The 18867-nt window shown below is 29.2% G+C and overlaps 1 protein-coding gene across 4 annotated transcripts in view; it reads left to right on the forward strand.

Moving 5' to 3' along the window:
- Positions 1–18867, forward strand: part of LOC107451321 (regulator of G protein signaling 18) — a 79057-nt gene that overhangs the window by 17438 nt on the left and 42752 nt on the right. For 2 of the 4 annotated variants that reach the window (XM_071180249.2, XM_016067390.4), the window contains exon 2: positions 6611–6689. The exons of the other annotated variants lie outside the window; for them this stretch is intronic. The gene's annotated coding sequence lies outside the window, so the exon portion shown is untranslated. The remainder of the gene's footprint in view (positions 1–6610; positions 6690–18867) is intronic. 4 annotated transcript variants of the gene reach the window in all.

The raw sequence follows: 18867 nt of genomic DNA on the forward strand, positions 1-18867 counted from the left end.
TTTATCTTAAACCTCAGTTGTGATTAAAAATTAAAAAAGCAAACAAACTGATTTTAAAAAAAAGTTATCGTGTAAAAGTTATTTTTAATGACACGTAATAAAAAGTATAAAAGTGCATTTAAGAATGTAATACGTAAAAAATACTTTTTCAAAAACTTAGGAAGTTCACAAAAATCCAACAGGCATACAAAGCTGGATCTTTACTCAGAAAGATTAAGATTGGTAACTGAAAGTTATCTTGTAAAAACAAGTTATTATTGTTTACTGTAATATATTAATAAAATAAACATCGATATTTTGATCAAAAATAGAGCAATTATGATAAACTAAAGTAGTAGCTAAGGCTAGAAAATCTCAAGTTTGTCTAAGCATAACAGGTCTACAGTTAAACGTATTTTTAACATCACCATTTAGTGGGGCATTTTTGCTACAGTAGTACGGAATGAGTTTATCCTTTTATAGTGCCTTTTTTTTCTAGCAATGTTATCTCAAAATATTTTTCAGATTTGGATTGTTGCATAAAAAGAAACTCATTTAGGGGCTTATTGTATAAAATAATTTATTTTCTTTGGTGAGAAGAAGGATGGGGATTTTACTTCCTATAAAAAACTTCTTCTTTGATCATGAATACAAATAAACTAGATGAGAAATGATCAAATAAATAAACACATATAACGCCTAAGAGCTCCTCTGAGTTATCCCCTCTTCTTGTCTCTACGTATACCTTTATTGTTTATCTAAACAATTCCCTCCTCATTGGTATTTGTTTTGTTGTCTATTTTGTAAAGTTATCAATCGATGATATCGCATTATGTATATTGCTTTTCATCTACTTATAAAAAATAATGAATTTGGTGGGAAGGTATTTACTTCATAAGGCCTTATAAAGAGTTAAGCAACTGCAATTATTGAATACTAATGTATAAGTTTGGCTTAGAATCCAATAAATTTTAATTTTAAATCATTGATTCAGAAGGAAATTCACGTCTCTGAATTGACTGCTGATGGTTAAAAATAAGATGTAAAAAGTTTTCACTCATATAGATCAAATTGTCTATAAACGAATGCTATCGACCTCTAAATCCTATGAAAAGAATAAATTCGAAGATAAATGGTCTCAAAAAGCGCCATTATTTTCTGAATAATAATTTTTCTCAACTGCACAGTTTTAGTGTGCCCTAACAGCGAAACATTTTTCATCCAATTGTCTTCAATCAGATAAAATCAGCCAATTTAACCGTTTTAGTGAATATGTGACTAAATTAGCTGTCATAGATGGGGAAATGTTGACATTCATGGTTTTACATGAGCGTACGAATAAATTATTTCGAGTTGGTTTGTGGCAATTCAACCGTGAAATAAAAATGATGTTATCGCGCGAAACGCCAAACTTACATCGTAGTTTCATACTTTGTATAACGCTAAAAAAAGGAGAAATCTGCTTTGTTTGAAGAAACAGAAGTGTGTGAAAAGAAATCACGTGAGTTGGTGTGTAGAGTCCATTAATCCATCTATCACACTATAGAGTGGGATATAAAGTGTAACAATTATTGAGCTATATAAAATGAAAAATTTTTTTTCAAAAACCAGTAAGTTAAAATTTTTCATTGCCAATTTAAAAAGTAACTACAGATATTTGAATTTAGTACATTTTCAGTTGCCGTTTATTGCTACGATGGCAAATAGCAAAATTCTACAAAAGTCGCTGAAAAGTGTCAAAAAACAGATATTTTTCATAACCTCCTGAAAGGCAGTTCAGAGACTGGTTCTTTTTTTCTTCTTTCCTTTAAGTAGGGGAGAGTGGGGTCAATTGTAACAGGGTACGATTGTAACAGAGCAAAAATTTCGAGTGTCGGGTTCTAGATTTGGTTCCTAGGTGGCGCACAAGGTGTATTTAATAAATCTACATGTACACCCCTGATGTCAACCATTTTTATGAACTTTTGAAAGAGTTACATCACAAAAGATATTTTCACGCCACGCAAGTACTTTTTTTGGTATTAGAATATTATATTGTAACAAAGTAATTTTGTTTAAACAAATAAAAATTAGAAACCGAATATGTAAGTGGACACTTTAATTAACATTTCAATAAAAAAAAAAGATTAGTTTTGCTAATTAACTAGCATTGTTTTTAACAAATGAAGCTGAAATGGCGTCTTGGGGACAATTGTAACAATAAGTAAAGGGACGATTGTAACAGCTGAAAATAAATAATCTTATGTTTACAAACCATTACTTAACTCTTTAAGAACCACCAATAGTTTCCTATATCATTTATATTATGTTGCATGTGCATTATTTTATTTGTTACCTTTCACAGCATAAATTAAAATTTTTAACCCCTTAAAGTTAAAAGTTTAACCCTTTAGGTTTCTGCTCATTATTATTTTTACTCCTAAAATATCACTACTATTTTGATCAATAAAAAAATTTATCACAACTATGATAATATGTATAATTAACTGTGTTTTAGTTGAATTTATGAACTGTTACAATTGACCCCGTAAGTGGGGACAATTGTAACAACGGCACGACTGTCAAAAATTGTTAATAACTAATATAATAATATTTAAAATCAGGTATTTATTTTTTTTCTAGTAGAGGATAGTCTACTTTACTCGTCTGTCAATTAATATTAATAATATATTGGATTTTTTGTTAGTTAAAAATAGTTAAGTAAAAAATGTTACAATTGACCCCACTCTCCCCTACTATTTTTGAATGTAATTATTTTTAATAACGAGCAACTTTATCCAGCCTCACCTTTAAAAAAAGCTCCTCCCCTCTCCCTAAAAAAACGGACCACTCTGAATAATTTTTGTCTAGTGATCGGATTTTCCCGTTCTAGGACTCAAACTTAATGGCTCGAGGGGGTGAACTCAAATATGCTTATTAATAAGTGCAGACGATATTTTAAGTTACGAAATCAGACACAAAAACATACTTTTTCTGAATAAACGTACCTTTTTTTCGACGGATTCGGATTTCTGACCCCCAAAATATAAGGGGTAGCCGCAATGTGGGAAATATAATATAGTTTGGTCAGGAGAGAGTTCCGAAGTTTGGACCCCTTAATATTAATTTTACTTTTTGCGTATTTCGATATATCTTGAGAACTTTCTAAGCAAATTTAAAAAAATTTTACTCTCAATTGTGCAATTTGTTTTTTCCAAGATAATTCCATGCAAAAATTAACTTTTTGCAAATATTTATAATTTTTTATTTTTTTATTTAAGAACCGTCGAAAAAAATTTTAATTGTAAGGTATAAAAAGTTCGCATCATTTGAAAGAATATAAATGCAAAATACAAAATTTGAGTGAAATCAGTCGAATAGTTCCTGAGAAATTGAATTTCAAAAAACTCAGATGCTCAAAACTCGAAATTAATTCAAATGATCTTAATTAATGAAAATTCTTTAAAATGACCCAAAAATTTACATTAGTATATCTTACAAATCAAAATTTTTCGACCATTCTTAAATAAAATAATAAAAGGTAATAAATATTAACTAAAAGTTATTTTTTGCATGGATTTATCCTTAGATAAACGAATTTTATTCAATTTGTTTAAAAAGTTCTCGAGAAATAACTAACTACGCAAAAAGAAAAATTAACATTAATGAGTCGAAATTTAGGAGCGCTTTCTTAACCAAACTATTTTTATTTTTTTTTTATTTTTTATTTAAACGACTTAAAACTCCTCATGCACCACAAAGTATAGCATGAGGCTTACAGCAACTATTGAGACCCTATTTCCCAGATTGTGGCTACCCCCCTATATTTTGGAGGTAAGAAATCCAAATACGTCGTAATAAAAATATGTTTATTCAGAGAAAGTAGGATTTTGTGACTTAAAATATAGTCTGCACTAATTAATTAGTATATTTGTGATCCCCCTTTTGAGCCATTAAGATTAAGTTCTAGAACGTGAAAATTCAATCTTTAGATCAAAAGTTATTAAAAGTGGTTCGTTTTTTTTGGACACTGTGCATTATTGACAAAAATGATGAACTGTATATAAATTCAGTAAATAAGTGCTTGTGATATTGATATTTAGAAATTCAATCCGCTGAAAGAAAAATTAGTTAGCATTATTCTATGTATACATGTAATACATGGTATTATTCTTATAATATGGTTAAGATAAGATTGGCTGAATCTTAAGTATTGTTAAGATTTACCACAATCACAATTTCCCTAACCATTTGGCATTAAGTAAACAACTTCAATATTATTTTAATAGTTCCCGTTAACTTTTCGTAATTTAAGTTTATTGAAACATCTTTTAAAAATATTAGTATATGGCGTAAGAGAAAATCGTGTTTTTATCAAATATTCAACCTACTTATTGGGTGACGTCACATCCATACGTCAGGAAATGATATACATTTTTATTTCATTTATTTTAACCAAGCATGTAAATCCAAAGACAAATAATTTATAAAAGCATGCTATGAACTCCAAATAAAGCTCTTTTTTTTTATTTTATTAAATTGAGCTGTTGAACCCGCAAAAGTCAAGATTTTATCTTTAAATAACTGAAAAAAGAAAAACGTTTAAATTGCGGCAATGTATAATGCTAATTGTATGAGTTTTTTTAAATTTTTGTTTTGGCTGTAAAGCGCTAACCAGCAGGCGTAGGGAGTTTTAACGTAGACAATAACGACCGCTGATAAGTTAAACGTGCGTGCGGTTTTTGAAAGTTCGGTTGTGCAATATTTGAAAGTTAATTTAAACACGTTTCTTACAGAAGCATGATAAATTATTCTTTTACACTATGGGTTAATATTAAAAAGCAACACCTTCAACCACTACAGTCGTTGCACAGAAATTTATTAAAACTCTAAACTTGTGAAATTGAAAGTTCCCAGTAACCAAGGAATTCAAAGTTTCATGTAACAAAAGTACTTCTTATTGCTATTGAGTTTCATGAAATGTTTGTTATTTTTAACTTTAAGTCATTCCTGGAACATTTAAGGTTCTTACTTGGGAATTTTGGTTGGGAGTTTTGAGAAGAAAAATCTTGTCGGAACTTATTTGTCTATTCTACCAAAAAACACGTTTTAATGATAGTTTTATAACATTTAGTAATAATTGAATTTAATAATTTAGTACAGTTTTAATGGGTACTCCTTGAAAACGAAATCTTAGATACTAAAAATCAGATAAAAAGTTCTATTATAAAAAATCCTAACATTAAAAACAATATTGGTTTAGAATGTTTTTTAGGATGCATTATTCGATCTGCCTAGTCTATAACAGGGGTTTCCAACTTACATGAGGCCGGGACCCGCAATTAAAAACACCAGTCAAATGGCGGGGCCGCAACTTTATCAAATTCTTATATAGGACTCTTTTATGCTTAAAGGAACATGAATTATTATTGTCAGATTTTTATCAAGTTGCTCAAAACAAGAGTATTGAATTACAATTTAAAATAAGAAGTAGATTTTTAAAAATATTTAATTGCATATTAAAAAATTCTGGCTACAGTAACTTTGATGTGCATCTATGTATTAAACAATTAATGTGCAGCAGATACCAAATTGTCAAGATATAAAACTTAAAAGTATTTAAAACCTATATAGATTTTTTACGAAAATTGTCCGCAAAAAAGAAACAACTAATATATTTTAGTTGACGGGCTACAAAAAAAGGCTTCATGGGCAGGATGCGGCCCAAGGGCCGCCAGTTGGTAACCACTGGTCTATAAGTTGTTTTCATATAAACTCTAGCAATTTGAATGTTAACTAAATTTAAGCAATTTTTATTTTCACGAAATATTTTTTTGATGTTCTTGAAATGATTTTCTTTCTTCTCGTATTTTTCCGTTAATATTAATCGTGTTTTATGTCATTAAAGTCAAAACTATGTAATAAAATATAATAAAATGCAATAAAATAAAATAAAAAGTTTTAACCATTTGCAAACGGCCATGTTGATTCAACTATATTATGCTTATTACAAAATAAAAAAAAGTAAGAATTTAATAGAAGTTTGTATTCATTAATGTATAAATCATTAAATAAAACCTATTGCCGATACAATATAATAGCTTTATATACCTTTGAATTTTTCCGATTTTTAACATATATTTATGATTTAAGTTTTCAAAACATAATCCTCACGTATAAAATTTATTTTATACTGAGAACAGGAACAAAAACCAAGTGGTACGAAAATGAAAGATCTTCTTTAGAACTAGTAAATACAGACTCGTCAAACAGGTTTACACATTTTGTATTAAGTCCTTTTTCTTTTAAAATTACAAATGCAGCGACTATTTTTACTTATAACCTATTAACGCATTTACAGTTTAGTTACATTTACAATTGAATTTTGAATAGCTTGAAGAACATTTTCATGAAAAATTTGTATAAACCCTGCAGAATTTTAATCTGAATTTATTGTATTGAGCAGTAAATTATTACAGAATGTGCTTTTATTTATTGTTATAAGTATGATACTATATTTTTACATTTAGTTTAGTTGGAGCATTGATAGTGTAGTTATTTTATAAAAAATTGTTTTAGTTCGATGTAGTAGTCATTCTATACAATTATCATGCATAGTTTAGTCCCACTGAAGTAAACTTTATTTCTTTAGAAAACGTCTGGCGGTTAAAAAAGGAAATATCATGAAGATGAAAAAATAACCCTGAACATTCCCCCTCACACAGTGTCAGGTAAATGATTTTAAAATAAATTATGCTATTCAGTGCAATAAAAATGTGATCACATATGAGTTGAAACTCCAAATTTTATCGATCTCAATTTGTAGTGAATTATTGGATACTCTTTGAGTGATTTGGATCAACCAATAAGAATTCTTATCCTAAGATCCGCTTTACGCTCTCCTATCCAACATTTATAGAGTTTGATAAAATAAAAAAAAAAAACTTGCAATTTGAAAAGTAGGAAGAATTCAATTTTTAGGGGTTAGTATTATTGTCAATAGTAAAATATTTCACTGTGAAATCAACCTCCTGTGGGCAAGTGGTCCAATTGCTTTAAGTTCCGAAATTTTTGACTACCGATCCACTAGTTCTTTGCCTGTCTTAGATAAGTGGTAATTTTAATTTGAAAATATTTTACCCGAAGTGTTTTACTTTCTTGAAACTCTTAGAAATCATTATTGTTCGATATGATCCCTCACACGCACACCGAAAACTTTGAGATCTTCTTTATTTTAAAAACTTGTAGTCAAAGTTAAGAACTTAATATACTCGTAACTACTGAAATAAAAAATTTCATTAAAAACAACGTTTTAAAATCTCAAATGGTAAGATTTTCATTAAAATTTACACGCGTATCGGTATCACAACGATTAAGTAAGTCAAGTAGGATAAATGGTAAAAACAGAGACGATACAGAGGTTACTTCTTACGAAAGAGATAAATATACAGTTAAAGTTAAAGCATTAAAATGACAGAAAAATTAAAAATTTAAAAATGAATGATTTCTGAATATGTGACAAATATGGTATAGCAGCATTAACAATATGCATTTTGTTTTTGATTATATGAAAATTCTCCCAAAAATCCAAGTCGATGTATATAATACGATTATGAATGATATGAGACGAAGAAAAGATCGAAACTATGACCTTTTTTCCAGAATTGTTTTGCGAAGTTAAAGAGTGGCGTAAAGAAATTTATTAATAATGGTTTAGACACATTTAAAAAAAATACTAAAAATTCCGAAGCGAATTCGGAAATGTTATTAGAAATTGCGAAATCTATATGTGATTGCTAATCGAAGCTATATTTATCTTCGTTTATCAGTAAAAATAAGTTTATTTTACGTACAAATTATATAATTTACATAATTTTGAATAAAGAGCTTCGCAGATTTAAAATGAAAAATTTGCAATTTAGATTTCTCTATATAAATACAAATATAAATTAAAAATTCTGATTTTGTCGAAATAATTTATTTATATCAAAATCGAAATTAGAAGAATGGAAGAATAATAAGAAAAATTATTTTATATGTACCTTCTTTATTAATAAAGACACTTTTTTCCTAAATATCTTGACATATACATTATGTTTATTTTTTATATGTTGCGACTCATCATAAATGAGACACGGTTTTGATGGTGGATATTCCATAAAACTAATAAAGGAAAGTTTGTAATATCATAATTGAACAATCCATTGTATATTTTATTTAAATTAGTCTCTAATGAATGAAAGGACGCTAATGAAAAGAAGTGAGAAGTAATTCTCTGCTTTAAAATTACGGTTACATTGTTTAGTGCAGATTTTACCTCATGTGAACAATTTTTTTAATGCTTGAATTCAAAGTTGCTTTTGAAATAACCAGATAGCTGAACCTTTTATTGAGCATCAATGCCACGTATGATCGGAATTTTATAGCAGGTACCAAAAAATAATCTCTATAAAATATTTGTCTATTTTTAATACAAAGGGTAATAAGGAAATACATAATGACGTGTTTAAAAGTCAAATTATAAAAAAGATAAATATCCAAATACAATCCAAGCCCTGGTTTGAAATCTGCATTTTAGATGAATCGGGTTAAACCCACTGCTTAAACTCCGAAAAATGCTTAAATAACAATTTATTTATTTATTATTTTACCATATTCAAAGAAGACATTCAAATAACCATGAATAAGATGGTAATCAATAAGGTAACTGTGAGATAAACCTTTTGTCAACTGCTTTCATCTAATGCGGTTAAACAACCAGAATTTTATCGCATCCATTAAGACCACCTAATGAAGACACCTTACTACTGCTTGCATGTTATTTTAATTTTTTTTCAAGAAAATAATGGGCAAGAACTCCAAAGGTAAATTAATGTTTAATTTTTACTTTAAAAAAATACGTTGTATTATGTTTAGAGGAAAGTAGAGTAAGAATCGAAGGACAGTTGGAGCTCCATTCAGAAATTGTCAGATTTAAGCAAGATATGCAAGAGATGATTTAAAAGTCGTAGATGCAATACTTTTTTTTATAAAATATTTTTTCTAAAAAAAGTCACCTATCAGACCACGGGTAAGACCGGGTGAATAGGTAAACTCTGTGGGAATAATATAGAAATGCTAGAATTTCAGTAAAAAAGTAACATGCATTTGCATTTTTTAATGGCAATTTAAGAATATTATGTTCAAAATTCACGCGTGATTCTCTTCCCTCATTCACTTTCTACATTGGATCCACCTTCCTTCCATTTTTTTTTTTTGAGTTAGAAAAAACAGTATTAACAAGTAACATATGTTGAGTTTGTGTCGTCTTCAACCACAGAAACATCAATCAAGGACTTAGGATTTTTCCTAAATTCTTGATGATGTTTTCGTGTGTGGATGAAACTGCTTTTTTTTAGTTTGTTATTCATACTATCCTCTTTTTACTCGCTTTGTTTTAATGCTTTCCTTTCTTTAGTCCCTCCGAAATAACTTTCTCTTCCTCGATAGTAATTTTGTTTTCATGTTCTTTTTTTCTTCTTTTTTATGATGTTCTAAATCAGGACTACATGAGAATAGTACCCAGTCATTCCTCAATTTACCATGCCCGGTTGCGATTTCCCAATCCAGCGACTTTTAATGACCCGTTCTTCTGTTTTTGATTTTCCTAAATTGAAAAAAAAGAACTTGATTCTTGTCTTTTATTTTTAGTTCAAATAACAATTCAAAAAAAATCAAAGCTTGCATTATAATTGCGACCCACTGAATCTAATAAGAAAATCTCCACAAAAAAAAGGGAGCGAGTCGTTAAAGTAATTTAAAGTCTGGATTGTAAATTGACTGTCTGATCTTTCCCCCAAGAGACGTAGCCGAAGCGTAGTAGAAGCATGCTACTACTATTGGACTAAAGCCTTATTTTTTGTTAGAGTAGGAAATCATGAGTAAACGTGCGAAAAGTAAATATTTTACAACTGTAATGATCATTGAATAAGGATAATTTAAAAATAAAATAATATTAGAGAGTAACAAACCTACCCACGCAGACGCCATGCATTCAACAACAACACGCTATTGTGGCAACTCCTTTTTCTTGCCTAGTAAAATGTAATTTCTAGTCTGTCCGCCAGAATTTGGAACTCATTTCGAAAAAAATCAACGAACTCGGTCTCACCTTACTCTACTCTTCCCTATATCAAAAATTAAAGACATTGTTTTCTATAAACTTAAGAAGGACATACGGAAGATTTCTGAACATATTTTGTACGTTTCTTGCACGTTTCAAAGGCATAAAAATTCAAATCACAGAATGAATTTAAAGAAAAGAAAAGTTGCAAATTTTGATTACATTTTTTAATGCTTCCTCTAGATTAAAAGTAGTTCTGTATTTAGTTTGATGTAAACAAAGCAAAATAGCATAAAATAGTGATCATTCGTTAGAAAATACACATTGAAGGGGAGTCGGTAGGGCATACATCAATAATGCTAAAACTGACCTTTTTTGAAGTACCTTTTCTAAGAAACTACTTACGATATCGATATTTGAAATTATATCAGTTGTATGCTGTGATAATGTTTTAGCGTTCTCAGGAATACTTTTTAAGTGATGAATAGATTTTTATTCAATGGTGAAATTTTTTAAAAAAAATTATAAGTTCTCAGTTCCTAATTTTTTAAAAACATTTTTGCCCAAGATACGTATGAGCAGTTATCCTATGTAAATATTCTGCGAAAAAAAAAAAGAAATATTTTGCTTAGATGGTGAGATCGAAAAAGGTCAGCATTATTATGCCCAAAAAGATTCTGAAGGAGTGCAACTAAAATTGTTATTAAACATACATCATATCAAGGAATTTCTTACGACACGACTATTCATTTTCTTTTATATTTATGATTTAAACGGCACATGAAGTACTTTCTCACCACAGTACTTTATAAGGAAGAAATACTGTGATCGCAGAAGCAGCTCGATTCAGGTAGTCATGGCAACGGAGAATTTCATTTTCATGGCGTGGGGGAGGGTGTCTTAGATGTCAACAATTGCTGGTCTCAGCGACTCGCTAAACCAGAGAGGAAGAGAGAGGGGAAAAAAGTAAAAAATGGGGAAAGTTTTCCGCGATTTCTTTTCAGAATCAATAAACTTAAGCAATATTAACTGAAACTAAATCTTTTAAGATGTTTTCGTGGGAGAAAATAGTGTGTGAAAAAGAGTTGCTTCTAGAGAGAGCTCGTTAGTGAAATACAGAATTAAAGTATTGATAAATGTCTAAATGGTGCAATATTTGTGTTTTGGAAGCATGATTTCCCTAACAGAATTCTTTTAGCCATTTCATTAGCAGGGCTGCCAACTACTACGCTTTTTACAAAATATTTTATAGAGTGGTTAACAGTTTTAAAACCATAATGGTTGACAATTTTACTAGATAACATTTTAAAAGCCTGATTAAGCAAGAGCTCTGGAATGAAGTGACGTTTCACGCGATCTTTTGAATCATTTGCATGTATTGATGTGGAAAATAAGCACAATATTGAATTCGCATAACAAAGAATAATACATCAAAACATAACCTGAGTCACTATAGGAAGAAATTTTTCCAAAAAGCTTAGAAAGTGAGTTGCCCCTGCATTAGATACAGTATTTTTGACGAAGAAAGAATTTAAAGGCTTAAAATTTTAAATTCGTAAAGATAAATAAGCGTTTCAGAAACAGATATGTCGCCAATAAATAACAACCCATAAAAATTAATGTATCTTTTCCTCGAAAAAAATGAGACGTTTCAAATGGTGATAAAGGGATCTCCCTAGTCGAGTGGTAACCACCGAACATTTTGCAGTGTGGCGGACTCAAATCCTGCCGTAATGTGTCTTTGTCCAGCCTTTCTCAAAACTGTGCTGTTTGCCTTTCAAATTGACGAGGGCTTATAAGCCGCTCTCTCTATTCTAGCACACAATCCTGCATGTGCATGTGTAACACTAAATAAATGAACAAATCGTAATAAAAGAATCTAAACAATTGCAAAATAATGATAGCGGCTTCCACCGGTATCATTATTGTCTTAGAAAGAGAAAAGCAACTCATTACTTATTAGAATTAACTACTCATTACAGATTAGCTCTAATTACTGTTATGGCATGGTTAATTCTATTGTCCTATCTCCATTGCTCCCTACTTTCTGTTTTAGCTGGCAAAATTTTCTCAGTCGTAGCAAAATGTATGCCTAAATAATTAATATTTAAGTTTAATACTCTAAAAAGAATTAAATAAATGAACATATAAAGACAGGATAGTCATTCGATTATTTTTAAGAGCTAATCATTTTAACAAACGTTCCTAACTTTAATTATATTTTTAAAATTTGGATGATTGGATTTATAGATGAATGAATATAGGGATTTTTTCACATCTTATTTTATATTTTGGTTGGCAATAGAGAAAAAGATTTTTCTAAAAAAAATTCAAAAACGCAATAGCGCGATAAAGATGTCTTGAGTGAAGAAAAAGAAAATTGATATAAATTTATTTTTAAGTCGACTAATATTTTCCGGTCCCGCATCCTATTCAAAATTTATAACAACTGCAAAATTTGATCTTTTTCCTTAAATTTTTATTGCTACTGAAAATTGTACCTGTCAACAATGCTCATTTTGTTTTTTTAAAAAAAATGAAATTAGTTAAAATGTCGTTATTAATTTAATACAGGAGAATTGTTTAGATGCATCAATTATCTCGATTTATTTTAAGATTCAGCCATTTACTGTCGTGGTTAACCAGTCGACAACAGGGTAGAGATTGCGAACCTTTTACGATTACTGCCCCAGTTATATTACATTTTATTATTTTAGAATCAACCATCGAATTATTTACAGCAGAGCCGACTCGAAAGGAGGAATTGATAGTTGGCGGGCCTTCCCTAAGACCTTCAACAGAGTAGAGAATTTATTGGCATTACTTTAGTATTGGCCATTTAGTATTTTATATGAATATTTTTAAAAGCTCGCGAATTAAAATAGGATATATTTGTTTTTATAAATTTAATTTAAGTTTAATCATTTCAAGAGCAAAGAATTAAGCACGTTGACTTCCTTACTTTTAAGTGCATGAACTCAGAAACGAAGTGGTATTTGGCCAGGAAAACCATACAAATAATAACTTGAGATCTTTTCTTTCTTTTTTTTTTTTAAGACAAAAAACACTTTTTTAATTTTTCATGTTCAAAAATGATGATATTTAACATTATGTGAAAAATAAGCAAGTTGGGAAAGCTTTTACTTTCTTGTAAAAAATACTTGAAATTTCGAAAAAATTCACCAAAAAATTATTTTGAATAAAATTTTTTAAAAATATTATAAAGTTTTTTTCAAAATTTTATTTGCTTAATTGACTTTTTCCCTCTTAATTGACTTTATTTTCTTAATTGACTTTTTGACTTTTTCCCCCACTTTTTTCTTAATTGACTCCAAAATTTAATAAACAATTGTCTCGTAATTAAATAAGAATATAGACACGGCCACCATCTGCAGTTTTACACCTTTTTCTTAAATAGAGTCAAATTTTCTAATGGTCCGCTAATTATAAGTTTCGGTTCAAATCGTATTCTAAGTTTCAGCCCAAAAATTCTGAATTTTTTTTTAGCTGCTTTTGATGAGGAATTTTTCTTAAAAAAATATTTGGAAAAATATGTGACATGATGATGGCAATGAGATTTTTTTAATTTATTTTGGTCGATTTCCTTATAAAATAGGAGAAACATCGCCATAAAGTTTTCAAAACATTCAGTCTAGAGGTTGCACGGAAGGAAAGATTAATTTTAAATATTTGTATCAAAGACAGTACACCAAATGTCCCTGCTTATGTAATATTACGCTTGTTATTGTAGTATTACTTAATATTGGGTTAGTGAAAATGATTTGTTGCATTGTCCATAACTTTACTTATCTTTATTCACAGGGGAAATGAGCGCCAATCTTTTCATAAAATAAAAAAACTGAAAATAGAAATGAATTAAAATGACTCCTTTTCTTTAAACTTTAATGTTAGAGTTTTCATGAAATTCCTAATAATAAATTCATTTTTAATCCATTAGAATTGCTGCATAGTTCATTTAATGTAGCTAATTAAATGTTTGCGTTGCGCATTCTTACATAACCTAATTTCCTTTTATGATCGAATCAGATATACTTTCTTAAGAGTGAAGATAACCCCGTCCATATAGAATCAGTCAAGGTGGGGGAAAGGATTTACAAAAATGGGTCAAAGTTAGTTTTGAAATAAACAGTGTAAGAACTTGCTGTTAGATAAAAAAAAAAAATTTAAAATAAACTGAAAGGAAGTAATGATATTCAAGAATTTAATGAAACATGAAAACTCTTTTATTCTTAATATTCGCAGGCACTTTAGCGGGGAAAATTTAATTAAAAATGTTCATGTAATCATGCAATTTTTTTCAAATTTCATTCTGAAAGCATATTTCATTTCTATTTTACCCAAAGTCAAACATTATTCAACCCCTTTCAGAATTAATATTTGGATTTCTTGAGTAGTTTTTTCTCTGAAACAAAAATGAGTTTGTTTTCTAATGAAAATCTTAATCATTGTCTGCTTTTACCATCTTAATTATCTTCCTCTTCCCTTTTTATAATCATGTTTTGTTTTTCAGTTTTGAAATATTATTTGCTTTTCATCATAGCATGCATACTTTCTATAAATGTTTAAAGCTGTTGTTGTCAGAAATGAGCTTTGCGCACATTATGGCAATTTCGGATATGAGAGTCCAAAACTGGCTCGACAGTAACGATTGTAAAAAAGTCTCTCCACTTTAATAAAAGAAGCAATTCATTTATAAACCCAAACAAATAGGTAAATTTAAATTCAGAATGGTCTTAAGAAATAGAGACGGTCTTTTCGACACTTTTATATGAAACTAATACATTTCTTTTCAAGACAATATCCAACCTCGTCTTTTTCTCTTTTCTTCTTCCCTTTTTTTTAATCATTCTCATCTTCAGCTCGTTCCTATAAGCTAACTAGTTAAACAGTTGCAACAATAGCTTCAATTTTGCTCAAAACATTGGGGTTGCGAAAGAAAAAGGTAGTGGAATGGGTTACCATACTTGGCGAAGTTTCTTTCCAATCTTACTTCGTTCTTCCGGAATTTTTTGCTCGCAAAGTGATTTTTATTGTTACTTTATTTCCTTTTCATTTTCTTGTAGAACGCGATGCTTGAGTTAAAAAAATTTTTTTTAAGAATAAACTAAAAGATACATATTAACTAAAAGAATAAATTGTTAATAACTTTACAAAAAATTAGATTGGTAAAAGTTCATTTTTATTTTCATAAACATATTTGTATTACTTAAAGGTTGTTTTTTGAAGGCCTCGTCGTACTATGAAATGATTATTTTTTACGAATAATATGCTATTTTTATAACTACTGTGAGTTTGCAACTGTTACTCATGACAGTTAGGTCAAGTTTACCCTATATGAAGCCAGCGCTGTCTACGCATATTTTGAAAATAGTGCGAAGCGTTCATCTGAAGAATAGCCACATTTTTGTGAAAATGAAAAGCGTTAGTGGTCTAATTTTTTAATATTTAAAAACTCACTCTAATGTTGCATCATCTGGGCTCATAAGAAATTGCAAAAATTGAGAATACTGCCGCAGTTCTGATAATTTTAAACGAGATTGAGAAATGTCGCCAAATTGGCAATTATTTTTAAAAAAGTTAAATAACTTTTAAAATATTTAAGTCATTTGTCTGTTATAAAACCCGTGTCATTCTTCACGGCAAGATTATATATATAGTTTAAAATCATTGCATTGCTTCAAGCGTAAGACACTTAAACTAAGGATTTTTTTAAATTTTCATTGGCAACAGAGTTTCGAAAAACAGCGTTAAATAAATATTTTTAGCTCAATAAACCCTTTTTTATTTTACTGATTTAACTCAATGCAATCTTTCTGCTTTTGTGATCGATGTTGAGGGTTCAATGCTTGTATCGATTGAATTTTGCAGTCGAATTTAAGATTAGCTGAAGCACTTCGAGTTAAAAGAAATCAACTGTGCTGAAGCTCCATGATAGATGTCAATGCAAGTTTCAAGCATTCTCTTAACACTAACAGCAGAATTTATAGTAATATTACCGTCAAAGAGAATTTATTGCCAATCAAAGACCAGAACAAGGCTAGCTGGGACTCTCCAACTTTAACATAAACTTTATGCTACATTTCAGTACTATTTGCAATCGTTTTTCATTTGCTACTAATAGAATTTATAGCAAAATTATCGCGAAAGGAAATTTAACCCCTCTCAACTTTCTGACTTATTAGAGTACACAGATTATAAGGGTACATCCTAGCCTGATCGATGATTTCCTAATCACTAGATTCAGAATTTATCATTGTATGATGGTAAGGTTAATTGATTACTGATAATAAGAGCCGTAGAAGGCCACCTCCGATCATCAGCCTTCAACGTCATTGGAGAAAATGATTTGTTTAAATGCGACAATTTTAAAATTGCTAAAAGTAGTTCCCTGGAAAAACGTAGATTTTAAATTTTCATGTTATTTTATTATAACAAGTCATTTTATCTTAAAATTCCATCTATATGAATAAAGCAGAATGTTTCCAGGTATTCATGTTTGTCTGTACCTTTTACAAATACGTAATTTGATCCTATCTGCCCCAAAGTCAGTGTACCTATTAATCTATTTCATATTGATTAATTGCGTCGGTATTAGTCTTCCAATTTCTTCTGTTTGTAATTTTGTTTTGCCTTAAGTAATAGTTTAAGCAGTATTGAATAGGTTATACTTTAAGTATTTAATACTAACTCTATGTAAACAACCTTTCTTTCCGCTACAATTGTTTTGGAAGATTTTACTTGGCAGGTCTGTTAGCTCAACCTCAAAGATATTGTTTGAAACTTTTAGAAATGAAGTCATTATTACCCTCCATGAGCTGTGTTTTTGACTGGTTTTTCTTTTGTGACTTGTAAAAATAACTTGTTTTTTCGTGCAAAATTTGAATCGACCGAAATGGGAAGAGAAAGTCAACTTTTTTCTAACTTTAATAAGGATTGCGATGCTTGAGTATTTTTTAATCGTAATTGTTATTGAAAAGCTTCATCTTTCAGGTTGTGTTGGAGCTTGACATTTTTAAAGTAGAGAAAAGAATCTTCAAATGGATCGTTAAAAAAGAATTTAATACAGCATGTCCATGTTTATTTCTTAGGATATCTAGTTAGTTTATATTATAGTTAGTTTAGATTAGTTTAGTTAGTTTATATTAGTTTAGTTAGTTTAGTTAGTTTATATTAGTCTTGTTAGTTTATATTATCTCTAAAGATCAGTAAGTTAAAATACAACGAATTATTAGTTTTTCTAGTTCCAATATTTTGTAACGTTACGCTTCGTTTTTCTTTTCTCAACCAAAAGGCATAAAACTAAGTAACTATACAGAAAATTGTTGATGCATAGATTAAGCTCTTTAAATATAAAAATACAACCTTATTTTCAGTTCATTTAATTTTCTACTAAAAAAATTTTTTATCAAACAAAAAATACTACCTTTTTATCAGAAAAAAATTAACAACTTATTCGACTTATAATAACATAAATAATTTTATGAAAAAGACAAGTAAAGCTTTCATAATTTTTGAAATCTAATTATTTCATAAAATAAAGGCTTTTTTTATGATTAGATTATCTTATAATAGATACTTTAAATATTTAAGATTAATTTTAAAGGTAGGAAAAAAGTATACGTACCTATAATTTTGAGATTATGCTAGTTAAAAATATTTTGCCCATCTCTCCATGTTAAGTTTACGAAAAAATGTTTGCTTTATTTTGGTAAATTTTGGCTCTGGACTAATCAAAGTACATTACCCGGTATGCCCTAACTCTTCAACCGAGTTAGATAGCAAAAAATCCAGTTCAAATCGGTTCACTACTGCCTTCTTTAAGATATGGTCACCAAATTTCGATTCTCATGGCATTTTCTTTAACTTTCGTTACCGTCATCATACTTTTAATATCTTAACTATAAATTAATAATCAAACTTTGATAACTCATTATCATTCCCATAAGGAGACTAAATCAATTAAAATCAGACAGGAATCAGGGGAGTGTTTGCCTTTCTGTTGGAGTGTTACATTATGTTGTAACATCAGGCCTTAAAAATGAGGCGGGAAAAAGATAACAGTAAAGCCATTTTATCATAACTGGTTTTCGGGAGCAGTGGAATGAGTTATTACTATTATTAATTATAAAATGTTTATCACTATTTACTTTTTTAGAGCTGAAATAGCCCTATTTACTTGTAATCGCTGTTAAAAAATGTAGGTAGATACAAATATTTAACTGTTTCAAAAAATTACTTTAAATGTAAGGATTTTCATACCAATTTTTCCTCTTTTCCATCTTGATTTATATAAACAATCAGCTCTGGGGAATTCTTTTAGTGGTTGATAAGTTTATGTTTTAATGTATAATTCTTTGTTTTGTAAATTTGACTTAAAGTTATTTTCTATACCCCTACACTCAAACAATATAAAAGCTCCAATGAAACGCCACTTTTGCTTCTGATTTCTCGCAGTGAGGCTTTTAAAATTTCCAAAATCCCCAAAATCTTGAAAGAAGTTGTTTTTAATTGTTATACCGTTTAAAGAATTATCTCATCGGTTATTCAATCAGTTAAATTCTAATGACACTACTCTCTCACTAAAAATAATAATTAGAAAAAATGATCTTACATTATTTTTGTAACTTTAAAAATCGTGGGAGTAGTATTTAAGTGAAACAAGCAAAAAATGTGATCGAGCATCTTGACAAGTTTGGACACGTGGAAACAGGAAATACGCAATATTTTAAAATTTCCGGAACTCTGTGAGTAGTTATTGTAGAGCTTTACACCAATGGGATTAAATT

This window comes from Parasteatoda tepidariorum, chromosome 1 (genome assembly GCF_982258835.1).
Source record: "Parasteatoda tepidariorum strain Cologne lab strain chromosome 1, Ptep-v5.0, whole genome shotgun sequence".
Classification (NCBI taxonomy): domain Eukaryota; kingdom Metazoa; phylum Arthropoda; class Arachnida; order Araneae; family Theridiidae; genus Parasteatoda; species Parasteatoda tepidariorum.